Source organism: Ranitomeya variabilis, chromosome 2, assembly GCF_051348905.1.
Source record: "Ranitomeya variabilis isolate aRanVar5 chromosome 2, aRanVar5.hap1, whole genome shotgun sequence".
NCBI classification, from domain to species: domain Eukaryota; kingdom Metazoa; phylum Chordata; class Amphibia; order Anura; family Dendrobatidae; genus Ranitomeya; species Ranitomeya variabilis.
In genome coordinates, this window is record NC_135233.1 from 585,112,160 (window position 1) to 585,131,904 (window position 19,745).

Consider the following 19,745-nt stretch of genomic DNA (forward strand, 5'->3'; position numbering starts at 1 on the left):
GGCGCCGAAGTAAACCGACGTTTCAACTCCTGGAAAGCCTCCACGGCAGCAGGAGCCGAATTAACCACATCGGAGCCCTTCTTGGTCATATCCGTCAAAGGTTTCACAATGCTAGAAAAGTTAGCAATAAAACGACGGTAGAAGTTAGCGAAACCCAAGAACTTCTGAAGACTCTTAACTGACGAGGGCTGAGTCCAATCAAGAATAGCTCGGACCTTGACTGGGTCCATCTCCACAGCAGAAGGGGAAAAAATGAACCCCAAAAAGGGAACCTTCTGTACACCAAAAAGACACTTTGAGCCCTTGACAAACAAAGAATTTTCACGCAAAATTTTAAAGACCATCCTGACCTGCTCCACATGCGAGTCCCAATTATCAGAAAAAAACAGAATATCATCCAGATAAACGATCAGAAATTTATCCAGATAGTTCCGGAAAATGTCATGCATAAAGGACTGAAAAACTGAAGGGGCATTAGAGAGCCCAAAAGGCATCACCAAGTACTCAAAATGACCTTCGGGCGTATTGAATGCGGTTTTCCATTCATCCCCTTGCTTAATGCGCACAAGGTTGTACGCACCACGAAGGTCTATCTTGGTAAACCACTTGGCACCTTTAATCTGGGCAAACAAGTCAGACAACAGCGGCAAAGGATACTGAAATTTGACAGTGATCTTATTTAAAAGCCGATAGTCAATACAAGGCCTCAAAGATCCGTCCTTTTTAGCCACAAAAAAGAATCCTGCACCAAGAGGGGAAGAAGACGGACGGATGTGTCCTTTCTCCAGAGACTCCTTGATATATGAACGCATAGCGGTATGTTCAGGTATCGACAGATTAAACAGTCTTCCCTTAGGAAATTTACTGCCTGGAATCAAATCTATTGCACAGTCACATTCCCTATGAGGAGGCAATGCACTGGACCTGGACTCGCTAAAGACATCCTGATAATCAGACAAGTACTCCGGAACTTCCGAAGGCGTAGAAGAAGCAATAGACACAGGCAGGGAATCCTCATGAATACCACGACAGCCCCAACTAGACACTGACATAGCCTTCCAGTCAAGGACTGGATTATGGGTCTGTAACCATGGCAGCCCCAAAACAACCAAATCATGCATTTTATGTAGAACGAGAAAACGTATCACCTCGCGGTGTTCAGGAGTCATGCACATGGTAACCTGTGTCCAATACTGCGGCTTATTTTCTGCCAATGGCGTAGCATCAATACCCCTAAGAGGGATAGGATTTTCTAATGGTTCAAGAATAAAACCACAGCGCTTAGCAAATGAGAGATCCATAAGACTCAGGGCAGCACCCGAATCTACAAACGCCATGACAGGATAAGATGACAGTGAGCAAATCAAAGTTACAGACAGAATAAACTTAGGATGCAAATTACCAACGGTGACAGGACTAACAACCTTAGATATACGTTTAGAGCATGCTGAGATAACATGTGTAGAATCACCACAGTAGTAGCACAAGCCATTCCGGCGTCTATGAATTTTCCTCTCATTTCTAGTCAGGATTCTATCACATTGCATCAAATCAGGTGTCCGTTCAGACAACACCATGAGGGAATTTGCGGTTTTTCTATCACATTGCATCACATCAGGTGTCTGTTCAGACAACAACATGAGGGAATTTGCGGTTTTGCGCTCCCGCAACCGCCGGTCAATTTGAATAGCCAGGGACATGGTATCATTCAGACCTGTGGGAATGGGAAAACCCACCATAACATTCTTAATGGCCTCAGAAAGGCCATTTCTAAAATTAGCGGCCAGTGCACACTCGTTCCAATGTGTCAGCACGGACTATTTCCGAAATTTTTGGCAATACACCTCAGCCTCTTCCTGGCCCTGAGACATAGCCAGCAAGGCTTTCTCTGCCTGAATCTCAAGATTGGGTTCCTCATAAAGTAAACCGAGCGCCAGAAAAAACGCATCAATATCAGCCAATGCCGGATCTCCTGGCGCCAACGAAAAAGCCCAATCCTGAGGGTCACCCCGTAAGAATGAAATAACAATTTTTACTTGTTGAGCAGAGTCTCCAGACGAACAAGGTTTCAGGGACAAAAATAATTTACAATTATTCCTGAAATTCCTAAACTTAAATCGGTCTCCTGAAAACAGTTCAGGAATCAGAATCTTGGGTTCAGACCTAGGATTTCTGGTAACATAATCTTGTATACCCTGCACACGAGCGGCAAGCTGGTCCACACTTGTAATCAAGGTCTGGACATTCATGTCTGCAGCAAGCTTAAGCCACTCTGAGGTAAAGGGGAAAAGAAAAAAAAAAAAATGAGAGAGGGAAAAAAAAAAAACTCAAAATTTTCTTTCTTATAATCCCACTTCTGCAATGCATTAAACATTTAATACTGGCCTGGCATACTGTTATGACCCCAGTGGACAGGGTCTCAGAGGAACGTGTAAGTCTGCAAGATACAAAAATCCAGCTCATAGGGCTGTGGTAACTGGGTTGACCAAATAGCTACTCCTAACGCCAACACTAGAAGTAGCCGGGGATCATGCCTACGGTGATCGCTAGATGACTCACGCCAGCCGGAGAATCTAACTACCCCTAGGAGAAGAAAACAAAGACCTCTCTTGCCTCCAGAGAAAGGGACCCCAAAGCAAGATACAAGCCCCCCACAAATAATAACGGTGAGGTAAGAGGAAATGACAAACACAGAAATGAACCAGGTTCAGCAAAGAGAGGCCAGCTTACTAATAGCAGAATATAGCAAGATAACTTATCTGGTCAACAAAAACCCTATAAAAATCCACGCTGGAGATTCAAGAACCCCCAAACCGTCTAACGGTCCGGGGGGAGAACACCAGCCCCCTAGAGCTTCCAGCAAAGGTCAGGATACAGATAGGAACAAGCTGGACAAAAATACCAAACAAAACAAAAGCAAAAAGCAAAGAAGCAGACTTAGCTTGAAAAAACAGGAACCAGGATCAGAGGACAAGAGCACAACAGATTAGCTCTGATTTCAACGATGCCAGGCATTGAACTGAAGGTCCAGGGAGCTTATATAGCAACGCCCCTGAACTAACGGCCCAGGTGAGGATATAGGAAAAGACAGACGCTCCAGAGTCAAATCACTAATGACCACTAGAGGGAGCAAAAAGCAAAATCACAACAATCTCCCGCACTTTTCTGACCACTCCCCTCTCTTTTCCCAGCAGTCAACCTGTCCCCTCTGTCCAGGGCAGAAAGTCTTCCCCCCAACAACCCAGCTGTCTGGCTAAGTGGTTCCAGGCAAGGAGCAGGGAAAACAACCTCCTTACAGCCACAACAGGTGTACAATGTGAACTTGCTCAAACCATGGCAAGACCTGGAGTCGCTGGAAGCTTTTTGCCTGGGGGCCCGTACCAAAGCCAAGGTGGAGGAGGTCACCATTACTGAAACACTAACGCCAGGCCAGAAGCAACAGTGTCAAGAACTGCTGCAGCAGAACCGTGCACTGCTCTCGGAGTTGCCAGGGCACACACAGGTTGTTTAACACGATGTGTTAACAGAGCCACATGTAAGGGTGAACCTCAAGCTCTATAGAATACCCAAAGCACGCCAGGAGATAATATCAAAGGAGTTGCAGAAAATGCTGGACCTTGGGGTGATAGAGGAGTCAAAAATTTATGGTTTTGTAATGACTACTTTCTGTCTAGAACCTGTAGGCCCATTGCATATGTCCAGCTTTATACTATCATGTAGAAAGCATTTCAAACTCCTCCTTTAGTTAGGGGTAAGGGGAGGAGGGTAGTTTTGGTGTTGGGTTGCTATGGCTTAAAATATTTTTTTCAATTATATAATTTTTAAATGTGTCTCTCCTCAAAAAGATTTGTAGTTTTTTGCTTGTACGGGCAAATATTTTAAAGATACTAACATTAACAGAATTTACAGAAATGCAGCCAAAATTTAAAATTGTCTTTATTTTATAAGTAGGTAGCTAGCACTTGAAGTCAAAGTTTGACAATTATCCTTCTTTTACATTGTTACCTTTTTGTTTGGCCATGACAGACATTTTTACAATAGTGATGAAAAGTGCGATCACATCGGTTGTCACTTTTGAATGAGCTTCATAAAAACTGACTGCAAACTGAAATTCTGTCAGCAGTTTTGATTCTTCTCGATGCAGCCTATTTTTTTCCCTCTCCGTCTACTAAGAGCCATGACTGTAGATGAACAAATTTGTTTGAGGAGAAATGAAATGATAAATTGTAGAGGATCACTAAAAGAGTTATAAAAAATGACTCACTTCGACGATCACTTGTCCCAATGCCTCAGCCAATTGACTGGTCCTTTGCTTCTTCCAACCACTTTTTTCCTTCTTCCTCCGATGCGTGATGTCCCCTTTGCAGTGCAGAGTAGATCTCTAACATCACACTTTGCCATCATCTAGGGCTCTGACATTACAGCTTATCATGACATTATGACGTCTTGATGACACAATGTGCAGTGACATAAGAGTTTCTCCTAGTGCGCAACCCCTACTCCACAAACTCACTCACCCTCGCAGAAATCTCAAACACCTCAATTTACAATCACTCTCTGAGTCCTTTCTCCCTCTTACAGGCATAGCTTCCCTTCATGACACAGATGCTGCTGCCACTTTTTGTAACACCACAATAACAGCAACACTTGATTCGGCTGCCCTCTCACGCATAGCAAAATTCGTACAATCAACAGCCAGCCCTGGCTGACCAGCCTGACCATAGAACTGAGACGGGCTTCCAGGGTCACTGAGCGAAAATGGAAGAGATCTCACTCTGCCAAGCACTTCATCGCATACAAGCAGTCCCTCGCCAGCTTCAAGTCCACACTCACTGCTGCAAAACAAACTTACTTCTCATCTCTCATACCCTCCCTGTCTCACAACCCTAAACAGCATTTCAACACTTTCAATTCTCTACTCTATCCCCCAGCACCTCCTCCCTCTCCTCTCATTTCTGCCGAAGAAGATCGATGAGATCAGAGAAAGCTTTGGCCTGAAGCCCCCAATGCCCCTCTTCACTTCTCAGCCCTGTTCCTCCAAAACTAGTTTCTCCACCATGACAGATGATCAGCTCTCCACCCTCCTGTCAAGATCACATCTAACCACTTGCACGCTTTACCAATTCCCGTCCCACCTCATCCCTAACCTCGCCACAGTCTTCATCCCAACCCTAACACACCTCTTCAACCTCTCACTTACAAATTGTGTCTTTCCCTCATCCTTCAAGCATGCCTCGATCACACCCATCCTCAAAAAGCCCTCCTCCGACCCATCCTCTGTATCTAGCTATCGCCCGATATCTCTTCTCCCTTATGCCTCAAAACTACTGGAACAGCATGTTTATCTTGAACTGCCCTCCCACCTCTCTTCCTGCTTCCTCTTTGACTGCTTACAATCTGGCTTCTGACTGCATCTCTCAACTGAAACTTCCCTAACTAAAGTCATCAATGACCTACTAATCACCAAGAGCAAGTGACACTACTCTGTCCTCTTTCTCCTGTACCTGTCTTCTGCCTTCGACACTGTCGACCATTCCCTCCTGCTACAGATTCTCTCATCTCTTGGCATCACAGACTTGGCCCTATCCTGGATCTCGTCATATCTTAAGGTACCGTCACACTAAGCGACTTTGCAGCGAGAACGACAACGATCCGTGACGTTGCAGCGTCCTGGATAGCGATATCGTTGTGTTTGACACGCAGCAGCGATCTGGATCCCGCTGTGATATCGCTGGTCGTTGATTAAAGTTCAGAACTTTATTTGGTCGTCAGGTTGGCGTGTATCGTCGTGTTTGACAGCAAAAGCAACGATGCCAGCAATGTTAAACATGGAGCTAACGACCTGTGAGAACGATAAGTGCGTCACCGTTACGTCACAGGATCGCTCCTGCATCGTTCTGGAGCTGCTGTGTTTGACATCTCTACAGCGACCTAAACAGCGACGCTGCAGCGATCGGATCGTTGTCGTTCTCGCTGCAAAGTCGCTTAGTGTGATGGTACCTTAACAAACCAAACATTCAGTGTCTTTCTCTCCCACACCACCTCCTCACCTCGCTCCCATCTGTCAGTATGGGGGGCTCAGTCCTAGGTTCCCTGGTCTTCTCCATCTACAACTTTGGCCTGGGACAGCTCATAGAATCCCACAGTTTACAGTATCATCTCTACGCCAATGACACGCAGATCTACCTCTCTGGACCTGACCTCACTTCCTTACTGTCCAAAATCCCACAATGTCTGTCTGCTATTTCAGCTTTCTTTTTTGCTCACTTTCTAAAACTGAACATGGACAAAACGGAATTCATCATCTTTCCCCATCTCACTCTGCCCCTCCATGAGACCTATCCATTAATGTCAATGGCTACTCACTTTCCCCAGTCCCACATGCTCTGTGCTTCATGGTGATCCTCGACTCTGCCCTCTCTTTCAAGCCACATATCCAAGCCCTTGCCTCCTCCTGTTGACTCAAACTCAAAAATATTTCCCGGATCTGTGCATTCTTTGACCATGAAACCACAAAAACAATAGTGCACACCCTTATCATCTCCTGCCTTGACTACTGCAACCTCCTACTCTCTGGCCTTCTCTCTAGCACTTTGGCACCTCTTCAATCCATCCTATACTCTGCTGCCCAATTAATCCACCTGTCTCCCCATTATTCCCCACCCTCCCCTCTCTGCCAAGCCCTTCACTGGCTTCCTATTGTCCAGAGGCTCCAGTTCTAAACCCTAACTATGACTTATAAAGACATCCACAACCTGTCTCCTCCGTACATGTATGACATGGTCTCCTGGTACTTATCCACACGCAACCTTCAATCCTCTCAAGATCTCCTGCTCTACTCCCCTCTTATCTCTTCTTCCCACAACCAGATACAAGACTTCCCGTGCTTCCCCCATACTCTAGAACTCTATACCCCAACACATCAGACTCTCGCCTACTACGGAAACCTTAAAAAAGAACCTGGAGACCCACCTCTTCTGACAAGCCTACAACCTGCAGTGATCTTTAGTCTGCTCAACCACTGCACAACTAGCTCTACCCTCTCCTAGTGTATCCTCACCCATCCCCTGTAGACTGTGAACCCTCGTGGGCAGGGTCCTCTCTCCCTCTGTACTTGTATGTTTCTTGTTTTGCTCATGTTTATTGTACTTGTCTATAATTGCCCCTTCCACAGTTGAAACACAGGATCCACCATTTACAATAGGCAATGTCACAGCTCACCTATTCCTCCTCCCTTCTCAATGACCTTTGCACATGCATCCATATGAAAGATGGGGTCAGAGTGTCAGGATTCTGTTGCCCTCCTGTGTATTAACCACTAGTGGCTGCTATTATTTTTTTTTGCTAAATTGTGCTGCATTTCCACTCCTTACCAATGAAGGCTGCTGTTGTGTTCCTGCAATCGCCGTTTATTAAGATGGCTGATGTTGAACATATGGGAAGCCATCTGGTTTCCTATTTGAGACAAGTTAAAGCCACATGGAACTCTCACTCATTGCCTTTAGTTTAGTTCCAGTCTCCAGCTCTGGAGAGTTGTATTACCCAGACTGTTCCCACTCCTCCTCAGATTTTTCCTACTATTCCAAGTGCTACTTCGAAGAACTTCAATTATCTTTTGCTCCTCTTTCCATTGGATTCCTCCATGCTCCATCAGTATCATAAAACACCATCCACTAATTGTTGCTAATTTACTTGTGACCTTCCTGAAACAGGAAACAGGAAGTTAAAGTCTGAAAAGCCCTAGTGGCCAGTGTGAGTATTGCACAATTTTATTTTTTTTAATAGGCAATGAGATATTAAAAATACAACTCTGAAAATTGTTAAAAATTAAAAAAATAGATTAAACACAAAGCCTAAATTAAACATCAGGTTATTTTCTGATTAAAGTTTCCTTTTAACTTTTTAGGAATTAGTAAATGTCAATGGAATGGTGTCATTGTTCTTTTCGCTCCGTATTGGTGACATTTGCTTTTGTTCACTCTAGCAGTAAAATAAAACTGAGTTAAGACCTTGTTTTCTGAGCCTTGATTAAAGTTTCATAAATAGAAAGAGCTTTTTGTCAGTAAGTAGTGAGCGCTATATGGACAACAATGTAGCAGGAATTCTAAAAACCCATAAAACATCTCACTAGGACAGTCACCTTCACTGGGACACATTCAGTTTAAATTTACAGTAATAGTGTGTTTCTTTCAGTGTTTCTCGCTGTGTTTGTTTGCAAACTAGTATGCAGTACTTACAAGTCTGTGGTTTCATTGACATATTCTTTCCCTCTCCTGCGGTTTTTAATTGAAATTCCTACTGCTCGGAGAAGCTCCTATAAAGAAAGTAGAAAATGAAATAAATAAAACTTTTGTGATTTTCTTCATAAAAAAGAAAGATTTTCAAGTTGATTTTTTTTTTCTATCAGATCTTTCAAAATTAATTAAATAGAAAATGAAAGTTGATCTTGCAAGAAAATAAAATTGACTTAAGGAAAATAAATTATTTTATTTTGGAGATAAGTGAAACATCAAAATAATAAACAGGGCAATATTGTTACTTTGTCCAATCTGCTCAGTTACCCAAATCTGATTTCCGGGGTCCTCTGCGCTTGTTCTGTTCTGTACATTTTGACAACACTGCTCCGGTTAGCAGGCACTACTGTATAGATGTCATGTTAGCAGGTCCAAAGAAAAGGAAGAGCAGCAAGAAAGGCCAAATGACACAAGAAAAGGAAGGGCCTCATGACTCTGGACCAAAGTGGAATTGGAAAAGTATGCTTTATACATGGAATAGTTTGTTATTTTTTATTTTGACCCCAAATGCTCAGATTTCAAAATCACATAAGATCTGTGAGACATCACTAATTTCCACTAAAGGGTATTTTTGAGATCTTAAAAAATTGCCAACAGTGTTGTTAGGGGTCGAGTTCCCATCTCTGCACAGGGTGAATCTCGGGGTATCTCCGCTGCAGTCTCCCATTCCTCTCCTGCCGCAGTGGAGTCTGCTCAGCGGAGATGTTGGTCCCAGCATTTCGCTCAGTCTGACTCTGTACAGAGAGTTACTGCTGCTTTTCCTGCTTCTGCCATTGAATTCAGTGCTGGGCAGCAGCGAGCAGACGCTTCTGGGACTAAGTCCTGCTTTTCTCATTCTGAGCATGCCCAGAGTAAGATCTCTCAGTGGAGATCGAGGGTCACATGATCAGACACTGCATCTAAGGTCCTGTAGGTGCTCACGCTCTGTGGCAGCCTCTCATTGGTCCTTCTTGGAAGGTCCTGTACGTGCTGCAACTATTTAAGGCTCGCATGGCCGCACGGCCATGCGCTAGTATTGCTTTTATTTATGTACTTTGCGCCAGTGTGGTCTTGTATGAGTGTGTTCAGGGACCCAGCTGAAATAAGCCCCTAGAATGCTGGCACCTCCGGCGAGGAGTTTGTATGCTTGTGTGTTCAGGGACCTGGCCGAAATAAGCCCCTAGAATGCTGGCACCTCCGGCGAGGAGTTTCGTGTGCATGCAAGACCACTGACTGTTCTTGTTTAGACAGTTAGCCTGTGCCTCTGTGGAGTCTAACAGGGCGCAGTGGTTTGAGTTCACGGCTGCTCTGTGAAGTAACAGAGTTAGCTAACACCGCCATTTAGTTCCGCTATTTGCTAGCAGCAGGTTCTCCTGCACGGTGGACATTCATTAGGTGCGTTCCGCTAGCCCTAACATAATACTAGCGCCAGGGTCTGGGTAGTAAATGGCGGACATACAGCAATCTTTGCAGTATATCCAGCAGCTGGAGGGTAGGTTGGCGGCTCTCGAGAGCTCAACCTCAGCTGTGGATATTTCCGCAGTTGCTGTACAGGCTGCTAGCGTGGCTGCAGCAACCTTGTCCACTGCCACCCCTGTTCCGACATTTTCGCGCCTCCCGCTCCCAGAAAAATTTTCTGGAGAAAGCAGAACTTGTAGGGGATTCGTGAGTCAGTGCTCTATTCACCTTGAGCTTCTGGCTGCACGTTTTCCCACAGAGCGGGCTAAGGTGGGATTTATTGTGTCCCTCTTGTCGGACAGGGCATTGGAATGGGCTACGCTGCTGTGGGAGCGTGGTGATCATGTGGTGCAGAGTGCTCCGTTGTTTCTGAGAACTCTGAAACAGGTCTTCCTAGGACCTCAAGTCACCCATGATATGGCGCTCCAACTGCTGGAATTAACTCAGGGTGAGTCGTTGGTCAGCCAATTTGCCATCCGTTTCTGAACTCTAGCTTCAGAGCTGGAGTGGTCGGATAAAGCCCTTATCCCCATATTTTCGAGGGGGCTGGCTGATCATGTTAAGGACGCTCTGGCCACTAGGGAGATTCCAGCCACACTTGAGGAGTTAATAACTGTCTCTACCTGTATTGACCTTCGTTTTTACGAGCGGAGGTTAGAGCGAGCCCAGTGTAGGCAGAGGTTTCGGCTGGCTCCCACCTTCGCCAGACCTCTGGAATCTCCGGTCCTGGTTCCTGAGTCACATGAGGCCAGGGAGGTGTCACGAGTGGATTCTATGTCCCGGACCGCTTTGGCATCCAAGGTCTGTCATGTTTGCCAGCAGTCTGGACATCTTGCCACCAGATGTTCCCAGCGGTCGAGGAGACGTCAGCCTCTAGTGGTAGTCGGTGGAGGTACTCTAGATACGGCGACGTTTGCCTCAAAATTGTCCTTTAAGGGGACAAGTATTATTGGCTCATCTTCCCACTCAGTAGAGCTCTGCATGGATTCTGGGGCGGAGGGCAATTTTATGTCTTCCGCCTTCGCCCAACATCACGCAATACCCCTGGTTATGCTAGCGCAACCAGTTATGGTACGAGTGGTGAATGGGTCGACACTGCCTTCACAGGTAACTCATCAGACCATTCCTTTTACTCTGTCCATTGTCCATGTCGCCATCCCATCAGGAGACAATATCTCTGCTCGTCATACCTGAGGGTATTGATGAGGTCCTGTTGGGGATACCTTGGTTATGGTACCACTCTCCACATATCGAGTGGTCTTCAGGCAGAATTTTGGGATGGGATGAGTCTTGTGAGGGTAGGTGTCAAAGGAAGTGCGTTCAGGTTGCTACTACAGAGGTACCCGCAGATCTATCCTCTCTCCCCAAATAATACTGGTCTCATGCGGACATGTTCTCCAAAAAGGCGGCGGAGACCCTTCCGCCTCACCACCCCTATGACTGTCCTATTGATCTCTTGCCTGGTGCAGAGCCTCCCCGGGGTCGAGTTTATCAGTTATCTCTCCCGGAGACGGAGGCTATGTCTCAGTAAATCCAAGAAAATCTGGCAAGAGGGTTCATCAGGAAGTCAGTGTTGCCTGCTAGGGATGGGTTCTTCTTTGTTAAGAAGAAGAATGGGGAACTGCGTCCATCTATAGACTACAGGGGTCTTAACGCCATCACTGTTAAGAACAAATACCCATTACCCATGATATCTGAGCTTTTTGATAGGCTATGGGGAGCAAGAGTATTTACAAAATTAGATCTGCGGGGTGCTTACAACCTGATTCGCATCCGTGAGGGGGACAAATGGAAGACGGCTTTTAACACCAGGGATGGGCACTATGAGTATCTGGTGATGCCCTTCGGGCTCTGTAATGCCCCACATGTTTTCCAAGACTTTGTGAACGACATGTTCCAGGATATCCTCACCACCTCGAACATAGTCTATCTGGATGATATTCTCATCTACTTTCCAGATATCGACTCCCATCAGAGAGATGTTCGCAAAGTCTTTGACCTCTTACAGGCAAACTCCCTCTACGCCAAGTTGGAGAAGTGTGTGTTTGAGCAGGAGTCCTTGCCATTTCTTGGTTATATCATCTCTGCCCAGGGTTTGGCTATGGATCCTGCCAAGCTACAGGCTGTGATGGACTGGCAGGAACCCCATTCTCTTAAAGCGGTGCAGCACTTTATGGGGTTCATTAACTACTATCGACAGTTCATTCCACACTTCTCAACGTTGGTAGCTCCCTTGGTTGCCCTTACCAAGAAGAGGGCAAATCCCAATTGTGGTCTGAGGAGGTCTCCAAGGCCTTTAATTCCATAAAGTCACACTTCGCTAGCGCTCCCATCCTACATCGCCCCGAAGTAGACAAACCATTTATCATGGAGGTGGATGCCTCATCTGTTGGTGCTGGAGCAGTCCTCTTCCAAAAAGATGCTCAAGGTCGGAAGCATCCTTGCTTCTTATTTTCAAAGACCTTCTCACCAGCAGAGAGGAATTATTCCATCGGGGACAGGGAGTTGCTGGCCATGAAGTTGGCCTTCACGGAGTGGAGACATCTCTTGGAGGGAGCTCGTTTTCCTTTCCAAGTCTTCACAGACCATAAAAATTTGGTGTACCTGCAGACAGCCCAGCGGTTAAATTCTCGCCAGGCTAGATGGTCCTTGTTCTTCTCCCGGTTCCATTTCACCCTCCATTTTCTTTCTGGGGAGAAGAACATTCGTGCCGACGCTCTCTCTCGCTCCGTTGTGTCATCTGTGGAGGAGGAAGAGGAGCCTCGGCTTATTGTCCCCACTGAGAGCCTGAGAACTGTAGCTCCGGTTTCGCTAGAGTCTGTGCCTCCGGGCAAGAATTTTGTACCATCCAATTTGCGACCGGAGGTTCTCTCGTGGGCTCATTCGTCCACGGTGGGTGGACATTTTGGGACAAAAAGGACATCTGAGCTGTTGGCGAGGACGTATTGGTGGCCACATATGGTCTGTGATGTGAGGGATTATATTCTGGCGTGTGTCTCCTGCGCCAAAAATAAGTCTCCTCGACAACGGCCAGCTGGGTTACTCTATCCATTGCCGGTGGCAGACAGGCCCTGGGAGATGGTCGGGATGAACTTTGTGGTGGGTTTGCCCAAGTCTCAAGGCTGTACCATCATTTGGTTTATGACCGATCACTTCTCCAAAATGGTGCATTTGGTGCCGCTTCCGCGGTTACCTTCGGCACGGGCCTTGGCAGCGTTGTTCATAAAGCATATCTTTCTCCTACACGGTATGCCAGACAAGATTGTCAGTGACCAGGGTCCCCAGTTTGCATCTCGGTTCTGGAGAGAGCTTTGTCGTCTTCTCAGCATTGAGTTAAATCTCTCTTCCGCATATCATCCCGAGACGAATGGATTGGTAGAAAGGGCCAATCAGACCTTGGTCACATATCTGCGACATTTTGTCTCAGCCAGGCAGGATGACTGGGCATCCTTGCTACCATGGGCAGAGTTTGCACTGAACAATGCGGTTGCTGACTCCACTGGACAAACCCCATTCCTCCTCAACTATGGTCAGCATCCGCGGGTACCTGTGCCTATGCCCTTGTCCTCTTCCGACTCCAGGGTGGCAGACTGGGCTGTGGAAGCACGGGATATTTGGGACCACACTCAGGATACCATTCAGGCCTCCAAGGAGAGAATGAGGTCCTCCGCTGATGCACATCGGCGCCCCGCTCCGACTTTTGCTCCCGGTGACTTAGTGTGGCTTTCCGCCCGTAACATCAGGCTGCGAGTTGAGTCCACTAAGTTTGCACCTCGCTACTTGGGCCCTTTCAAGGTCCTCGAACAGGTTAACCCTGTGGTCTATCGTTTTGCCCATTCCGCCACGCCTGGGTATCACCGACACCTTTCATGTGTCCCTCTTAAAACCTGTATACATGTCCTGGTTTTCCGAGTCATCTGCCGGGACATCGGGTTTGTCTATGGACGATTATGAGGTGAACGCTATTTTGGGGTACAAGGTGGTTCGTGGCAAAAAATTTTATTTGGTGGACTGGAAGGGTTACGGTCCTGAGAGCTTGCTGAGCGCATTCGGGCTCCGCAGCTCATTGCTGCCTTCGAGCGTAGCGAGGTCCAAGGAGGGGGGGTAATGTTAGGGGTTGAGTTCCCATCTCTGCACAGGGAGAATCTTGGGCCATCTCCGCTGCGGTCTCCCATTCTTCTCCTGCCACAGTGGAGTCTGCTCAGCAGAGACCTCGGTCCCAGCGTCTCGCTCAGTCTGACTCTGTACAGAGAGTTACTGCTGCTTTTCCTGCTTCTGCCATTGAATTCAGTGCTGGGCAGCAGCGAGCAGACGCTTCTGGGACTAAGTCCTGCTTTTCTCATTCTGAGCATGCCCAGAGTAAGATCTCTCAGTGGAGATCGAGGGTCACATGATCAGACACTGCAGCTAAGGCCCTGTAGGTGCTCACGCTCTGTGGCAGCCTCTCATTGGTCCTTCTTGGAAGGTCCTGTACGTGCTGCAACTATTTTAGGCTCGCATGGCTGCATGGCCATGCACTAGTATTGCTTTTATTTATGTACTTTGCGCCAGTGTGGTCTTGTATGAGTGTGTTCAGGGACCCGGCTGAAATAAGCCCCCAGAATGCTGGCACCTCCGGCGAGGAGTTTCGTGTGCATGCAAGACCACTGACTGTTCTTGTTTAGACAGTTAGCCTGTGCCTCTGTGGAGTCTAACAGGGCGCAGTGCTTTGAGTTCACGGCTGCTCTGTGAAGTAACAGAGTTAGCTAACACCGCCATTTAGTTCCGCTATTTGCTAGCAGCAGGTTCTCCTGCACGGTGGACCCCGGGCTGCGAACGCTTCTATCCTAATAAAATATATACATTCATTATGTGCGTTCCGCTAGCCCTAACAAGTGTTTCCCTTAAAATAAGATCTACCCTGAATAATAAACCCTTGCACCATTTTACAGGACTTTTAGAAGTAGGCTTGAAATATTGAAATATAAGACCGATTCTAAAAATAAGCCCTAGTTACAGTCAGGGCCGGTGTTGGGAGGACATAATTGAGCATTTGCCTGGCCCCCCACCCTCAGGATTAAAAACATAGGATGCACAAATTCAACACAGGTGATGTCACTGTTCACCTCATCCTCCTGTACAATGGCTGAATACATCTAAATTAAAAGGGTTGTCCACTACTAGGAAACGCTTTCTCGATCTAAATGTTTGGCACTGTTAAAATAAAAACACTTATAATCACCTCACGAGCCAGCACCGTTCCAGCAGTATCAACAATCACCTCTTCGGGGCTCTCGTGTGGTTGTTATAACACATGAGCTCTGTGCCCAATCAGCACCAGCTTCATTGTCCCCACCTTCTGACATATTAAACATCAACAGGAAGCCAAGGAGATAGCTTCTCCCTAACTTCCTTTTGATGTTCAATTTTTCTTCAAGGCCGGGACAGTGACGTCTGTGCTCATTGGCCACAGGACTCCTGTGTCATAACACCTGTAGGAGAGCACGGCTGGAACAACACCTACATCGTAGGTGAATGTAAGAGTTTTTATTTTATAGGCGCCAAACAATCACATGGATATACAGTAGATTACACTAGATCCACCATCCACAATTGGTGATGTCACAGCTCACCTCCTCCTGTACAATGACTGATAACACCTCTATATTCTGTAGATAACATAGGATCCACCATTCACAATAGGTGATATCACAGCTCACCTCCTCCCCCTTCTGTACAATGATTGATACCACCTCTATATACAGTAGATAAAACAAGATCCATCAATCACAATTGGTGATGTCACAGCTCACCTCCTGTACAATGACTGATAACACCTCTATATACAGTAGATAACACAGGATCCACCATGCACAATAGGTGAGGTCACAGCTCACCTCCTCCTCCTTCTGTACAATGATTGATAACACCTCTATATACAGTAGATAAAACAAGATCCACCAATCACAATAGGTGATGTCACAGCTCCCCTCCTCCCCTCTTGCACAATGACTGGTGATAGCACTTCTATATACAGTACATAACACAGGAGCCACCATTTACAACAAGTTATGCCACAGCTCACCTCCTCCCCCTCCATTCACAACAACCTCTGTCCAGAGTAGAGAATGCAAAGCAAAACTCCAAGCAAATGTGGTGCTAATCTTAGGATTTTTTTAATACATCCACTTCCAGTGAAAAAATGTTAACAAAAGTTCATTTATTTTCTCAAAACCAAAAAAGGGGAAAAAAAATAGCAGCTGAAACGCGTTGTGCTGTATTTTAAAAATATTAAAAAATATATTTGTTTTCCTTTTTTTGTTTTGAGAAAATAAATTAACTTTTATTAACATTTTTTCACTGGAAGTGGATGTATTCAAAAAATACTAAATTGATTAGCGTCACATTCGCTTGGAGTTTATTTTCTCTTTGAATTCACCACCTATGTGGATCTGAAGCAGGATCAACACATAATTCTCCAAAGTGAGCTGCACACCTTATTGGATAATACAAGACACGGAGAAGAGTTGCCTACAGAATTAATTCCTTGAGAATCTCAACGTGCATTTCTTACCGATTGAAAGTGAGCATAACCACAACTAAAAGATTTTTTTGTACTGTTTGTAAAAACATATTACGCTCAGAGGAAGCGCCGCACTTGTCTTATTTTTTTCCCTCTTTCCCTAAACCAGGGTATTTCTAAAGGCAGAGCAGAAAGAAAATGCTCAGATTTGAAACTCAGAAGGCTTCTATACCAAATGGTTTGAGCCAGGCTGATGCTGCTAATGTCCATGTATCCAACAGGAAATAGAAGTCATATTAGACCTAGAGACCAATGTGAAAATTGCAAGTATTATTTTTTTTATTTTATATTGATAGTAATATTAATAATAATAATAGTAATAAATAAAAAAAGGCATTCAACATAAAAATCTGGTTTAACTAATAGGTCATTTTCTGATTTCACATTTCCTTTAACCCTTTTCCGACATCAGGCATAATAGTTCGCTGATGTCGGACTCCCTCCCTTTGATTTGGGCTCCGGTGGTGACCCCACCCGCAGCTATTGCAGGCACATGTCAGCTGTTCAAAACAGCTGACATGTGCCTGCAATAGCAGCGGGTGGAATCAAGAGCCACCCGCAGCTATTAACCAGTTAAATGCCGCTGTCAAACTCTGACATTTAAATTGTGCTTCCAGCAATCACGCCAGAAATGTCCACATCGTTGACCCCATCATGTGATCACAGGTGCATTTGAATGACAACCTGAGGTCTCCTGGAGACCTCTACGGTTGTCAGTGCTGGCTTGTGTTAGTGCCACCCAGTGTTTGGCGTTCATAGCAAGTGTGCAAATCTGCTATGTAGAGGCAATCTGAACATTGCCTCTATGTAGCAGAGCTTTTTAGACACTGAGATTCTCTCACTGCACAGGATAGATCCCAAGCCTTGTCTGCGGTCTCCCATTCTGCTTCAGCCGTAGAGGAGGCTGCTCAGCAAAGATGTCGGTCTCAGAGTCTTGCCCAGACTTGTGCTGTTCGCTTGGTTACTGCTGGCTCTCCAGCCAAAGCTATAGTAACTAGCAATAGGCAGCGGTGAACAGGTGTTCCAGAGGCTTAGTCCAGAAATTACCCTACTGAGCATGCTCGTGAGGTGGCATCCTCTCATTGGTGGTCAGTTGTCAGCTGCTTGAGTGATGTGGCCGTTCCAGATTGGTCCACGAGCAAGGTCCCATATAAAATGTTTCCTGGAGCGTGCGTCGGTGTGCTAAGCTCATTTATATAATATGTGTGTGGACTTGTCAGCGTGTGCTCAGGGCAGGCGTATAGCCTTTAGAATTCCGGCACCTCCGGAGAGGAGTTCTTGTGCGTACACACGCTGTGATTGTGTCCACTACCTGTTCCCTTGCCCCTGTGAAGGTTGCGTTTTCTTGTGAGGTTAACATGGAGCCATACCTGCTCTGTTACTGTTTCCGAATGACACAGCCCTACTGCAGAGCATCTTTTCTGTTACTGTGTGCGAGTGACACAGCTCTAGTGTTCCATACACAGAGTGATGTTTAACTCTGTGCAAGCCAGCTATTGCTCGCTGTGTGCTCCGCTAATGTTCTCATTAGCTGCAGTTTTCCATCTCTGCACGGATTGCGATCGTACTTCATCATAATTTATATTCAGTGCGATCCGCCAACCCTAACAGAGCTAATCGGATTGTGGCAGCTTCTAGTCTCCTATGGAAACTATTGAAGCATGCCAAAAGTAAAAAAAAAATGTTTTTAAAAATATAAAAAAATATATAAAAGTTCAAATCACCCCCCTTTCGCCCTATTCAAAATAAAACAATGAAAATAAAATCAAGCATACCCATATTTCATATGGCCGCATTCAGAATCGCTCGATCAATAAAAAGGATTAACCTGATCTCTTAACGGCATAGCGAGAAAAAAAGTCAAAACGGCAAAATTACGTTTTTTGGTCGCCGCAACATTGCATTAAAATGCAATAACGGGCGATCAAAATATAATGTCGGCACTAAAATGGTATCATTTAAAACAACAGCTCAGCACACAAAAAATAAGCCCTCACCCAACTCAAGATCACGTAAAATGGAGACGCTACAGGTATCGGAAAATGACGCAATTTTTTTTAAAATAAAGTTTGGAATTTTTTTCCACCACTTATATAAAAAGAACCTAGACATGTTTGGTGTCTATGAACTCGTAATGACCTGGAAAATCATAATAATAGGTCAATTTTACCATTTATAGAACCTAGTAAAAAAAGCCAAACAAAAAACAAGTGTGGAATTGCACTTTTTTTGCAATTTCACCGCACTTGGAATTTGTTTCCCATTTTCTAGTACACGGCATGGTAAAACCACTGGTATCGTTCGAAAGTACAACTCATCCCGCAAAAAATCAAGTGCTCACATAGCCATATTAACAGAAAAATAAAAAACTTATGGCTCTGGGAATAAGGGGAGTGAAAAATGAAAACGCAAAACCGAAAAAAGCTACAGGGGTTAAGGGGTTAAAATATGTTGTTTTTGCCACTAAATGGATTCAGATCTGCAATATAATACTAATTTCCAAATGCCTACACTGCATCTGAATAAATAAAGATACAATTTTCCTCGGTTGCTTTCCGATAACTGGAGAACTGAACATCTTGCGAATGTGTCAAATCTTCTGTTGTCTCCATTCCTTCATAGCGTCCTCGGCACTTATCAATCAGGCATTTCCCAATTGAATAAAATTAGATCTTGTAATCATCGTATGAAGATTATGATTACATTGGCATAATGTACAGCACTCAGATTCATTTTATAAACTGCACTAGCGGCTTCATAACCAGTGTCTAGTGGTTCAATAGAACATTTTGCCTAATAGGAATGCAATCTCTGCTGTAATTGCTGTCTATGATCATGCTTACTCTCGACTTACATTTTAAAGATGTGCTATTGCATTAACTTAATGCTTTTTCTGCAAATGTCATTTACACACTGTATAATACAAAGGAGATGTTAGATAACTGTAGCTTTACAATACAAACTTTTGTTTTATTTTGAATGGAGCGAAAGGGGTGATTTGAACTTTTATATTTTTTTAATATTTTTAAAAAACTTATTTTTTAATTTTTGCATGCTTTAATAGTCTCCAAGGGAGACTAGAAGCTGCAGTACTTTGATCACCTCTGTTACATACAGACGATGATCAGATTGCCTGTGTGTAGTAGGTATGCTCACTTGCTATGAGCGACGACCACCGGACTGACCACTGCTCAATGCTGGATTCACTAAACCATCTCAGACAAATGTCTGTCCAGCCTCTGTTTTAGGACTTCCATTGAAGGAGAACTCACCATCTCTCGTGGCAGCCTGTTATACTCATTGATCACCCTCACTGTCAAAAAGTTTTTTCAAATACCTAATCTGCATCCCATCCCATTCAGTTTCATTCCATTGCTTCTCATGTTTCCATGTGCAAATGAGAAAAAGGATGATCCCGCTACACTGTGACATCACTTCAGATATATGTAGAA